The 13948-nt window shown below is 41.0% G+C and overlaps 1 protein-coding gene across 1 annotated transcript in view; it reads right to left on the minus strand.

The window, feature by feature from the left end:
- The window catches only part of CLYBL (citramalyl-CoA lyase), a gene marked incomplete at both ends in the record, with an annotated part of 176579 nt that overhangs the window by 112928 nt on the left and 49703 nt on the right, over nucleotides 1-13948 (minus strand). The window lies entirely within an intron of this gene.

Genomic DNA, 13948 nt, shown 5'->3' on the forward strand with positions numbered 1-13948 from the left:
CAACCTGTACTTTCAGAATTGGGTTTGTTTTTTATCCTATGACTCTTCTGTAATGCCATGGAGCAAACTTGAAGGGTAGGCCTGAGTGGAGCCTGCCCACCTCCAGGTAGCTCCATGCAGGAGAAAATGTCTGAGGTGGCACATCAGATTGAAGGACTTGGAACAAACTCATGAGTGAAATCTCCAAAATAATGAGATGATCTCCAGCTTGAAATTACAGACACGCTGGCTTGTGCTTTTTAACAACATCCAATTGTCTCAAGACAGACAATTCAAAGTGTTAACAATGAGCAAAAGCAAAAAAATCTCCAAACCAAAAAACACCTTCATGTGAGAAAGATAATCCTCCCCCCCACCATTTCAGTGCCTAAGTATCTTTCCAATATATTTAACATCCAATTTTTACACCATATTGAAGACAACCATAAAAATATATGCCAGAAAAATATATTATAAATAGCTCTGTTCTTAAAATAGTAATGTACCAAAAAAAAAAAAGGAAAAAAAAGTTAATTAATACTGCTCACTGTGCTACAGCCTAACTGATGAAGGGAAATGCATTCAGACTCCTAAAATGCCTGTCTCCAAGACCATCAGGGTTAGTTTCTGAGTGGCACGTTTTTAAAACATTTAATCAGTGATCTGAATATGTGTCAACACTTTCTGGTAGTGTGCTATAAAACCTGAACCTTGTCAACAGAAACATAAAAAGGCGACACACTTGGGACATGGAGCTTTTATGCTGACACACTGTAGTAATATAATTTTTAAATTTATCATCTGTTTAGCCACAAGCAACAATTAATCTTTTTGACTAATTGTACAATGTTTTAAATAACACCTCCAACAGAAAAAAAAAAAAAGTTCAATTTTTACTTTCATTGCCTTTCCATTTGTGCCGCTTTCAAATACTTATGAAGCAACACGCAATAAATTTTGCAACGAGGCTAAAAATGTTAGCGAATAATATGTTTCCCCCTCCTCAGTTAATAAAATTACTTAACACCAAGCCTGCAAGCGAAAAGAAAACCCCAGGAGTAACACAAGCATCAGCGGCTTCAGTTCTGTCGCGTTTCTGTCGCATTAAGTGACATTTTATTCCCAACTCACTTAACCTTTGACTTTTATAACTAAACATACAGACCTTGAATTGTTACCGTGGAGGGGACCAGCGAGCGACACCGCTGCCAGGCACCGAAACCAAGCACTTTGCAGTAGTGGATGGCTACGAGGTGGAAAGAATTGGGCTCATGAGAACCCAAATTTCTGCACAAAACTGGAAAAGGCGGCAGGAGGGAGGCAGGGGGAGGGTGACGGGGGCCTCGTTTCTGTCAACAACCCCTCTGCTATACAGCACCAGCCGTGTCTCCCCGGGGATCCCAGGTAGGGGTTTTCGTAGCGTTCCCACCGGTGGTGCACGTGCCAGGCCAAGAAGGGGTTAATAATCAGGCAGAGGTGGGAAAAAGCACCTTATAATTAAAAGCGAAATGCCACTGAACCCAGCCGGAGCTGCACGGGGGGAGCTGGCGGCTGCACCCCTCCATCCACCCCACGCGAGGCCATGCCATGGACGGAGAGGGAAACCCAAAGGTTCTTGAGAACAAAAGCGATGGAGACAAAACATCGGATGCTGCTACTGACTGCAGCCCTGTCTAAGCTTTCTGGGTGAAAATGGGCAGCAGTTTTGTCACGTGGGCAGAGACGGGCTTTTTGGGGAACAGCTTTAGAAGTAACGAGGTGAACCCAAGAGGGCAAACACATTGTGCCTCAGCATGGAGGGAGGGAGCCCTGCAGGGAGCTGCAGCACAGTTTTCTGCAGGAATCTCTACAAGCTTCATTACTTAGCACTTTTACTGTTGAGAAGGCACCCATAGGTAAGCCCCGGAAAACAACCTTGCGTCAGACTTTCACACTCAGAACTTCCATCTTACTTTCCAAAAAACGCAGGACAATATAGTTGCATGGAATGCTGTCAAGCCATATGGATAACCTTGGTGCTTTTTTGGACAATAAAAGCATCACAGGTTGTCATATATGCATGTCCACGTATGCACAATCACATGAATAACCAGCAAAGGGGAAGGCATCTCTTGCTTCATCTCTGAGACCCTGTGGCCTCCTCCTGGGTGCAGAGGAGCGAAGAGACACCAACCATCTCACTCAACATGGCCCCACAGCTGGACAAACAAAATTGCATCTGAGAGGTGCATTTTTCTTTATAAATGTATCACGATGGCGTAGTCCTTTATGCTGTATGTACAGCAACTAAGAAAGTTTCCAATCAAAATACGTATTTGCATAAATCCCTTTCTTCTTCCTTGCCCACTGGCCGAGGGCTTTGTCCTCTGCAGCACTTGTCCACATGAGACACTTTGCTGGTGTGACCTGTGCAGTCACAAGAAGGCAAGGGGACAAACCTGACTGCCAAATTCAATAAGGTACTGAGCCAGGCATGGCAGGATTTAGTTCCCAAGAATGGCCCTTATAAACTTTAATTATTTTGCTTAAAAGGGCAGAAGAAATGTCAATCTTCTGTGTTAAATATGAACCAGTTCCCACCTTACTTTAATTTTAAATGACAATTTTATTTGCTTCTCCTAAGAGTGTAGTTGAAGGTATCCATCAAAGATAGAACAGTGGGCTCCAAACAGCCTATGAAAACCATCCCAAACAAAACTTAAGAAAAATTACATATTAATTACTTATGTCTGATGTCTCTTTATAGAATGAACCATCTTCCCGAAGAGTAAATATTTGGTCTAAGACAAGGGAGCTTGCTCTGTGATTAGAGATTCTTTACACTTTGGCAAAAAGCATGTTAAAGTTGTATCTTGAATTAATCCCTAGTGTGGATGTCTAAGAACTGGCTAACAATCCTCAGCTGTACCCTTTACTAGAATAGGTAATGATGGTCAGCCAAAGAAACTAACTCTTAAAACCTGTTTAATGAGTGGGAGATTTTCATGGCATGGAACAGGAACACAGACTTCTTGCAAAGCACTTCCCAGTTTATAGCATCCTCTTAATTGCCACATCATCCATGGGAGCTGTATTTTAAAAGGCATCAGAAAATGGAAATGGAACAGAAAACACGATAAGTATATATGTGATGAATGACACACAAACAGAATTCTTGTGAGATAGATGGATGGATGGACAGAGAAGGACATTTTGCCCCCTTATTTCATGGCTGAAGCATCAAAATACTACTGCCATCTGTTGTGCTTGCAGATACCCTCAACTCTCACTGCTAGAAAGGATAGTGTTGAGCTGCAGCTGTGAAGACTATGCAGGGGAAGTTGACCATTTGCAACAAATAACTTTGAGAGCATTGGCCCTGGACCATAGGAAGTCATTTGTTGCTCATGCCAGATGACATTCTTCAGTTTACTTTACAAATTGCAGAAGCATGGTAAGGCTTCTGCAGGGCAGTGACTAATGTTAAAACAAATATAATTCTACTATGACAAGGAAGGTGTTCACAAACTGCAGGAAGCAGTTTAAAATAAATTGATGTAGGTTTTGAATTGTCCACAAGTTGGGTTTAGCTTCCTTCCATTTACCTTTTACTGCATTAACATTTCTTTTGTGATGGCTGCTGCTGGGAACCTATTGTAAGTTTGGGCAATTAGGATTTTTGTTCCATCTGTCCCTCCCCTCAGTCAATACTGTAGCATCAAAAGAGACCAATTCAGTGTAGGCTGGCTCCGGCTCTAAAGCCAGCTAAAAGAGATGTTAGAATTCACTACTGCTCTGGGTGGAAAGGATGGGGGGAAAAAAGCTATAATCATAAAAATGCTGTTTCAGGCTTGTTGAGTTCTTAAAATAATCTGACTTAAACCTCCTACACAATGCTCACAAGTCAGAGCATGGTAATATACTTCAATGTAGGTTGCCTCTCTCTCTCTAAATCCAAACTAAAATAGATGTTAGAAATCATTACTGCACTATGTCAAATACAGACTAGGACTGTAATCAGAGGGCTGCGGCTTCAGGTTTCAGCGGTTCTTAAAATAATCAGCCTTAAACCTTCTGCAGGAATCAAAGCCTCGTCATTTATATTTTTGTAAGGCTGAGGATTCCACCGCCTCAGGCTTCTCCCTGATAAAAAAGCAGCTGCCTTTTTTTTTTTTTTTCCTCACTACTGGAATAACTTGTGCGTGGCAGATATTGGCAGGTAGAAAGAGAGTGGAAACTAGGTACTCCATTCTTATCAGGAGGTTAACTCCACGTGGAGTCAGGGTATGACCTCAGAACAAAACCCAAGTGCCTCGTCTTCACTGTGTTTTTACCTGAGCGCAGCAGATGTATATTAGCTACCTGAACTCAAAACTGCTTTGCAAAGTGAAGACAATCCTTATATCCCAGTACGGAGCACAGTGTTAAAGCAGGCAGCTTTGCTCCTTTCCTGAAGTGTGAATTCCTAGTCTCCTATTTTCATGCATGCAATCCACAGGTTAGCTGTTCAAATACAAACCAAAATAAAATAAGCAGAATTCACGTGATGAGGAGCTTACTCTTCTTCCACCCGCCCAAAAGCTCCTTCTGTGTTACCAATTAGTTCTTCCTCTCTCTAATCCCACCCTGCTTCTGCCTCTTTATTTAATACAGGTTTTCTGCGGGTGCAGATTAACCACAGCCTTATTTTCAAGTATAAGTCCTTCTAACAGGGCACAAGTTATCTGTGATGCAGGCTATAGACATGAAAATAAGGTAAGCTTCCTATTCTTTTGCAAATGTCCGGGAAAGAATATCCTTAACATTGCGTAATAACATCCAGACCAGGGGTGTGAGGGGTGAGATAGAGGCAGAGAGCACTTCTGATGCTCCTGGCACGCTGATGCGTTCATTAAAGCTAAATTCAGCCCATGAAAAGAAAATGGGCACAAATAAACATACACATAGGGGTATTTGCCTCTTCTCATTTTGTCAACATTCAGTATGCTAACTGTGCCCTGGGGATTTATCAGCATTATAAAACATGGTATGCTGTCTTTTGTTCACGCTTCCTTTCTGAGAGTCGTAGACCTACATGGCCATTTCTAAAAGAGAGCAAACCTCAAGACTGGCTGATTGCAGAGAAAAGCTTGCAAATGTGGGAACCCCACAGTTCAAAACCAGAATACTCTTTGCATTATTATTACACATACTAAAACCTTGTGGGTTTTAATGTTTCAGGTGGGGATTCATTAAAACCTCATTCAAGAAGATCAGAGACTCAGGTGCAGGCACAACACCAAGGCAGGACAACTAAGCAACTAAATTACTTTTATCACTTTTATAAGAGAAAAATAAAAGTAAAGACACAAGCTAAAGATGATTTAATAAAAAGACATGCCAAAAGCACCAAGCATCTTGACAGACTACAGAGAAAGGTTGGGATGTAAAAGAACACGAAGTTCTGGTCCTCTCACAGGCCACAGTATCTCCTTCTGTGTGCACCATGTTTCATGCAGCATTTTAAACAGGCTAGGGCAGTGGAGTAAACATACTGACACCTAGTTAAATCAGGCTTCTCAATTTCTGCTTTCCTTCAACTATCCCTGAAATATCTTCCTTCCTTAGAGCAACTGATGGATTGTTTAACTCTAGCTGACAGCTACACTTGAAATCCCATTGTATTTTACTGTAATATCATACTTAAGATGCTTCTCCATCCACCTATATGAACAACTTTTTTTTCTTTAAGACTGTATAGATCCTTCTTTCTCTATATTCCCTACATTCTACAGCACCAGGTGGGACTAATGGTCAGTCCCACGCTCAACTAACGTGGCTCCAAGCAGACTTGCTCCCCAGCAAGGCTCGGTTTGTCATGGGGCAAGTCCAGCCCACTCATTGCAAGGTCTTCTTCCAAGTCCAACACCAAGCCTGAAGGCTTGGCAAGTCCATGGAGGCTAAGGGTTGGGGAAAGACCAGCCTCCCTAAAGGTGAAGATGACCAGGGCAGCCCCACCACCTCCTGCAGCCAGAAAGGAATCACACCTCACTTCCTTTGCCCTTAGCAAAGCCACCCGCTCAAGACTATAATGCTTGCTCTCTTTGGCTCAGCCCCTTCAGTTTATTCCAACCATTCTCAGCTTTTGCGTGCTCCCAGTTGAGTTAATGATCAATACATGCAGAGCAGAAGGTGGCACGAGTATAATGTTATTTACGAGACTGAAATACAGTGGCTCCCAGAAAGTCACTGAAATTGGAGAAGCAACCACAGCAGTAGTGGGAGAGGCTCCAGAGGACGTGTTTGGGACACTCAGGTTTGCCAACACCTAGGAAGAGCGGCAGGTTTTCCCCCACTTATTGTGCCCCTTTGATGACCAGCCAGCGCTCTTGGATGGAGGTCGTATGAAGCCTTGCAACAGTCACAGGTCACAAGGAAATATTAATAAAGGGCTTGTGGTTCACTCCAACCAGAGATGGGGTTGTATTAGCGCCATAAGAAACGGTGAGCCATGGGCCCAGGGTGAGGTATAAATCATATTAAACCATAAATTCAGCTTTGGAGAAAATATCCAGAGGCACATCTCATGGCAAGTATGGTCGCTGGATGAAGGGAGAAAGATGGTCCTGAGGCAATTTGCACCAGCACCATCTCCTGGATCAAGCTTAGGCTGCCTGTTTGAAAGGGAAAAGAAACAAGCTACTAAAGAGTTAATCCTAAACAAAAGGTTTCAAGTGTCAGGGAAAAGTGACCACTTGTTACCCAAGTGATTTAAGTACTTCAGGATATCTACCCCATGTTAATCTTGCATCTATACCTGTCACCTACTTTCAAAATAACTTCCTTACAAAAAGAGGGTAGGCTTGTCTCAATAAGATAAAAGGTTTTAAACTTTTCAAAACCTGGAGTTTTCCTGTATGAGAGAAGCACAGAAAAGGATTGCACAGAGTTAAGTAGCATCCACCCACATAAAACAAACAGGTCTGCACTGAAGGGATCGTGCTATAAACCTTGGAATTTTACAAGCAAGTTTTATATTAATTCTTTAGAAACCCTTTGTGCTTATGGTTTCAGACAGAATATAAAAGTACCATATAAATATCAGCACAATATAGCAGGCAGCTGTTAGGTACTTTAACCATTCCCAATCAATTATAATAAACAGAACAAGCACACTGAATCACATCAGAGCGCCTGCAGTAACCCTCCACTTCATGTCTTCTCCTTCCGGCCATGTAAAATTAAACTTGCAATAAATTACTTGTAAAATGATATAATATGGAACATTCTAGACGGTTTTTGTAGGCTGGGATGGACAGAGAGATGAAAACCACTCTTTTTGAATAACAAGCAACATTAATGACAGTAAGAGTCTCTCTTTTTTAATTTTTTAAACAAACTGTAGAAGAGCAGTGGAAGAAACCCAAATATTCCAGTCAAAGCAGAAGGGAACCCAAAATGCTGACCCTACGGAGATGCTGGGAAGCAGTGCAATCATGCCCAGCAGATGATATTTGCTTATTTGGCTTACAACAGCCAGAACAAAAAGCAATGCAGCAGTTGGGAGACTTGGGAGATGTAAGGGGGTGGCAGCAAACTTTCCCTTATGGCAGAGAAGGGGGCATGGCTGCCCAGAGAAGGAGCACAGGCATGCAGCAGGAAGGAAAAGTGGGAGCCTCCTGGAAGACACACACAAAACTTGCCAAATGGAAAGTTGCTTCTGGACCTGACAAACAGGCAATCAGCTTCTTACAAGTGAGCATCAACCAGTTGTCTCCTTTGCTTTCCATGCTTTCCATTTACGCACCTCTAACTCCATCCACTTGGCCGTACTGGTCGCTTCAGATGGGCATGAAGCTGAACGTGTGGGAAACTAAAGCAGCACAGCCTCTTTAATATGTTTGTTAAACTGCTTTTAACTGAATGTGCAGCGCTATTGCAGCAGTCTCGGCATCATCTAAACTACATGAGGGCCACGGGATGTTCTCACTGTGATGGCTCTTGCTCACAGGCTGGATCTGCCTGTAGACGTGGATGCCGTCTGGGTGGGTGGTGGGTCTGTGACCGCAGTACTCCTGGGCCAGGCATGCGGTGAATCCCACAGGCCTTGCTCAAGTTATACTTTTATTTACAGTATGCTGTGGTGTGGGAGGCAGGGAGGAGGAAATCTGTGTTTATTTACTATTACCCCCTTCCCCGCTTACAGCTGGTACTTTTTTGCTGCTTCAGCAGTCACCTCTCCTAAAACTATATTAATTTGAATTTAAATACTGCCAGCCAGAGCTATTCTTAAAAACTCACATTATTTTCTACGTAATTGCTAATAAAACTCTCCTAAAAAAATGTGAAATAGTTTCACAAACTTGGTTTTCATGGTTCAAAACTCCTAATTAAAAAAAATATATAGTGGGAGCTCAAACTGCTATCAGTCTGAGGAGCAATTTATGGATGTATTATAATAACATCAGATTAACCTATAGCAAACTGACAAGGGCTATTTTTTAATTACACTTCATATCAGTACTACTATGTAATACCAAACAAGGTGTTACAAGCCTACTCAAAGTCTTGGAAATACTTTTATTTACTGCAATAAGCCTTCTAGACGTGGAAGCAATAACTGAATATAGGTATCATTCTATGCGTCGGAGTACCTTACACTTGGAAGAAAGAAAATCAAAAGAAATCTGGTAAAGAATATTTTTTTCCTGTAGCTTCCCTCTCAGTAGGTCCTTTAGCACTGGTTTTTGGTTCCTCATAAGAAGAGGATGTCCCAGCAGAAGAGAAACCAGCAATGATCTGGTATTTAAAGGCAGAGAAGCCTGACCTTTTGATGATCCAAATTCAGCCAACAAGAAGCCAAGGAAAATGCATTTATAAACCAAGGACAATACATAACATAAGGCAGAGGTTAATATAGGTGATGATGATCAGAGCCCTTTTGGGCCGTGGCAATACAGTGACTGCTGAGCCCTGTATTTTACTTCACCGTGACAGGGTTAGAACATGGTACCATTTCCTAAGGGAGAGAATATGAGACAGAATCAAATATTTTAGGGGACAAAAGAATCCTCCTGGAGGGCCTTCCCTATTTTGTCAGCAAGTCTGTCCTCTCCCACAACAACAAAACACAGTCTGCAAGATACGCCTCCGTTTTGGATAATTATTTCTGACACAGTGAATCAGATGTAAGCGTGAGGCAAGCAGGCCGTCCCAACAGATTTTACTGCTAAATACTTGTCACAGGCTTGCATTCAACTCTTGAATTCAAGTCACGATTTCATGTTCAAAACGTTAATGCTTGATATGCACCTACCTGTTATACGTCTCCACCATAACACCTATCTACCTGTCCTCTGAAATTACGATATGTACTTAAGTCATATCTCTGCCAGGTACAGACTTTACAAAATTAATACCATTAAAAACTAATTAATTACCAGCAAGTTGTCTCTTTTCTCCATAATACTATCCTAGAAGCTAGCAATATGGATGTCCCTTCCCCACTGGCATTTTGCTCACAACACAGCCAATATAATCAACATAAAACCTCGTTTCATAAAGCAGCTGTAAAAGGAGAGCTACAATGGAAAGCCTTAAACGACCTGTGGTACTGTTTCATTAGCATCTGAGCTATAATATAAAGCAACAATATATTTCCAAATCACAGTGTTTTTAATAAAGTTATAAAGTTAAATAGAGAAATAAAAGTCTGAGCTTTATGAAACCCCCAAAAGGCAATGAAACTCTCAAAACAGTGACGAATCTTTCTAGAAGCAAGCAAATCCTCATCCAGTAGAGTTTACAGTTGACTTCTGGTAATACATATGTTTTACAACATACCAATATCTATATCTGGTGCTTCTCATTTTGTTGCCATTTTACAACATACCAATATCTATACCTGGTGCTTCTCATTTTGTTGCCATTTTGCAGCAGAAGATTCCCTACAACCCAAAATACTGCCACAGCACACACAGCCAGCCTGTCACTCAAATTTTGAAGACAACATGAGTCAAAAAGGTCCCACAGAGAATTTAAAACAGGGAGAAGCAGAATCGGTGGTTTCTAGTTTCCAGCTGCAAATAAAATTTTCTGGGAAAATTTACTTTAAAGCAGCCCTAAATGAAAATCTATATAATTAAGGAAAAGACCATTGCTTCAAACAGATTGACTGTCTTCAACAAATTTCTCTCTTTCTAGCTACTCAGATATGCTATATTTCCTAATTATCACCTTTTAAGGGCCATCTGGGCCCCATTCCTCACCATCAGGGGGCAATTCCATTTGCATTGTTCATAGGCTTAGTCATGATCAAGTAGTCTGGTGGTAAAGTTCATTAGAAATTAGAAGAAAAGCATTAAACCTCTCATAGTAAACCAAGTAGCTGATACCTACATACCCACAGGAGAGATAAGCATTTAATGCATATTCTCACACGACTTAACAAGTCTTCAATGAGCATTTTTTTACAAACTGTTTAAAGAATCATTTAGATCGGTCCCTGACCAGGTATGTAATGAAAATTTGATTCAGTCTCTGCACACTTCAAAATATTTCTCAATTAAAGAGAAATAAATAATGAAAACGTAATCAAATAAATGAAATCATAACCTATTTACATCTGTAAACCCAAAAAGTCTAATAAAACTAATGTCATGATATTATTATTTCTTCTGTTATTCAGACATGCTTGCTATGCAAATCAAGGGCAAGAATTTTCTAGTAATTGAATTAAATACACAAATACAGATGCACACGCATACGCTGTGCTGTTAAAAATTACAGAAATGTAATTTTGGATTAACCACATGAGAAAAGTTACTCTCTATTGTCATATAGCAATAAATACCACTATACACTTCCCACCAGGTCAGTATAAACATGCATGGGGTAACAGAGAAGGAAAACTGAGCAAGGGGGACTGGATCCTATAGTACACGTCAGTATTTCATAAATATGGCCTTCTCAAAAGGTTTGAAAATGATACTTATATATATATAAATATAAAGTTATATATATTATATATTTTAAAAAAATCAATGCAGCTCAGGAAATCTAATTAATATAAATTTTGGACCCAAGGAAGTCAGCACTATGACTTTCAAGTGCAGTGGACTGTTTCAAAACAGAAGTGCAGCAAAACTCTTTGATAAGGTTTTTTAATCTCTGCAGTCTCTGTGTTGGGTCATTTTATAAGCTGAAGCCTGTAGCTTCTGGGAACTATCTGCCCATATTAAAGATGAATTACCATTACTCTTCTCTGAAAACCCTGCGTAGTGCTTGAGCTCCTGGCAAACTGCGCTGAGATGCACACAATAAAAATTTGGGGATTAAGGATAGATTAGACCATGGACACTACCTGCTATCTTTCCATGTTATTTAATTCTGGAAATTGCTCAGTCAGCTTGAGAAAAACTGAAATGATTGTGTTAATGATGAAACACTTGATGCTATATAATGTGATGCGCTGTAACATGAACACTATAAAAACACTTTCCTAGCTGCATATAAGTTGCAGCATTATTGAGGTAATGTGATGCATTATGCGCATTTCACAATTTTTGGTTGAAAATGTAAATGTCAGCATATCATCGCCCATACCAAGAAACTATAGTCAGATATTAATGGCTGGATTTGTCTTTTGAGTATTGTAGGCTTCTTAACACATCACATTAGTTAGAAATGAACTCAGGCCCCCAAATTCTGGAGTGATTGATTTTGATTCTTCAGTGCTGCCTTTGAGACAGATAGAATAGCTGTAAGTTTATTTCCTTGACAACCTTGTGTGACAAGACTCTTCTTCAGGTATCCTACCCATCTCTTGCAACTTGGAGGACCCCTGTCAGAAGCCTCATCTGTGAGCTAATACTGCATGGAGGAGCAGGTCCCAGCCAGCAGCACCGGTAGACAGCTCTGGCCCTTGCTCGGGAGGGAACAGCAGGCCCAGGTAGGTTTGCCATTAGAAGACTGTCCAGATTGTCAGATGGCTACTAGACATCACTGGGAAATGCAACATTTGGAAGCTTTAAATCCTCCTTTCTGATTTTAGACAAGATTAATATAACAGCTAACTTCTCATCCTACATTGGTGTAAATTAAACTTCATAGACGCTTAGCAACTTGATTGCGTTGTGACTTTTTCAGATGATGTTTTGGCTTAGGGCAGAAGGATGCATGAGAGATGTTCCAAAGGTGCTTCAAACTGGACAAAGGCCAGCATGGGCAAAGCCCAAGTTTGAGGAGATGAATGGAGCTCTGATTGCCAGCTCCTCTCAATGCTTGCCCTTCTTGTGAAGTAGTGGACAAAGATGACTCAGAATTCAGTTTTGTTTAAAGATTGTGATGGTCTCATTTCTCAAGCATCATTAGTGTATTGTTAATTACTTCTAACAGGTCCCTGGTGTATGACAACCCCACAGATTTCTGCACACAGCTCCAGAGCCAAAAAGACATAAGCATGGTCTTTTTTTGCTTGGAAAAGGGCAATTAGGTTTTATAATTTAGGACCAAGCCTCTATATAATTGTATCTCAGAACATGATTGAACACAGATACCACTGCATTTTCTCCTTCCTCAATATCACAAAGCAGGCTTCCCACACTCTTTCAGAAAACCTGATACAGAAACTAATCTGTCATTCAAAAAGAAATTCATTAGCTGTCTGCAGAAGACACTGTCTTTTCACATTCCAGGCTACTTATTTGGTGTAAATTTGGCTGGACCAGAGCTTTTCTGTAAAAACCAGCTCTCAGTCAGACAGACACTATAGCTAGAAAGTACCAAGAGCAACAAATCCAGAAGAGATGAAAGGTAGTTAATGAGGATGACCAACACCTCTGATTTTATGGGTTGCCTTCGCTAGAGGAGATGTAGGACGGACTATCATGGTCAACACAAAAGAATATATATAGGTTTTGTACGGGGTAAAACTCATTGGGAGTATAGTCAGAAGCTCATATAAAATACTATACATGGAGATCTTGGACAGACAAAACTAAAAATCTTACTGCCATGAGCTGAAAGTAAAAGCATGCTGCTGGAAGCTGGTGTTGATGCTTGATTTAGATGTGGTGACAGATTCCTTTCAAGACCTATCCAGCACAAACCCTAAATACAAATGACTGGAGTTCCCACTGAAAGTCTTGCCTTCCTGGTCCACAGGGGAGACACCATCAAATCAAAACATTTTGCCCCCTTGGAGGTTCCCACAAACCTGGTATTAAAAAATTAAGAAAGCACAAAAAAAAACCCCAAACCCCCAATCCCTCTGGCTTTGCTGAGGTTCAAAGACCGAATGCCCATTCGGTAGCTACATTTGCCAAATGTAGAGGTACTTCAAATGGAAAGAAACTATGAATTAGATCGGGCTTCTCTTCTGGAAGGCTGCTTTGCCAGTCAGTGCCTCTGGGAAGCACCGGCTCCTCTTCCTCCATGGACGGGAACACGGCAGAGCTGAGAAACCCCCATCGCTTGCCAGCACTGTGGGGCACCGGGGGCTGGTTTTGGCCCTGGGCTGAGGGTATGCAGAGGTATTTTCAGACACTTCGAACAACTGCTTCCAGTACAACTAGCACACAGGTGACCAGCTCGGAGTTTGCAAAACAGATTTTGCCATTTTACATTAAAAATATATATGTAAGCCGTCAGCTTTTCCCAACAGCTGTGCCTCTTACTAGAATAGCCCACACCTGCTTTTGAATATTCCTTCATTATTTTCACTGAACAGTAAAACGCCAGTAAAAATACAAGCTTTGAGTGGATCTATAAAGCTGGAAAATGCAGTAAAATGTCACTGCCATATCACAGAATTGCTTTACTACTTAACACTGCACAAGGAGCATGTTTTCATAGTTGTGTTGAGTTTTAGCTACCTGGCTCCTACTGACTTTAATGGGAATCACACAGCTAAAACTCCATGCACCACTTTGATACTTCAAAGTAATTTTTCAGTCCCCTGGAGAAGGTCATACAAATATTAAAAACTAAAGCATTCTCCAAGGATCTCAGA

This window comes from Nesoenas mayeri, assembly GCF_963082525.1.
Source record: "Nesoenas mayeri genome assembly, chromosome: 1".
NCBI classification, from domain to species: Eukaryota; Metazoa; Chordata; class Aves; order Columbiformes; family Columbidae; genus Nesoenas; species Nesoenas mayeri.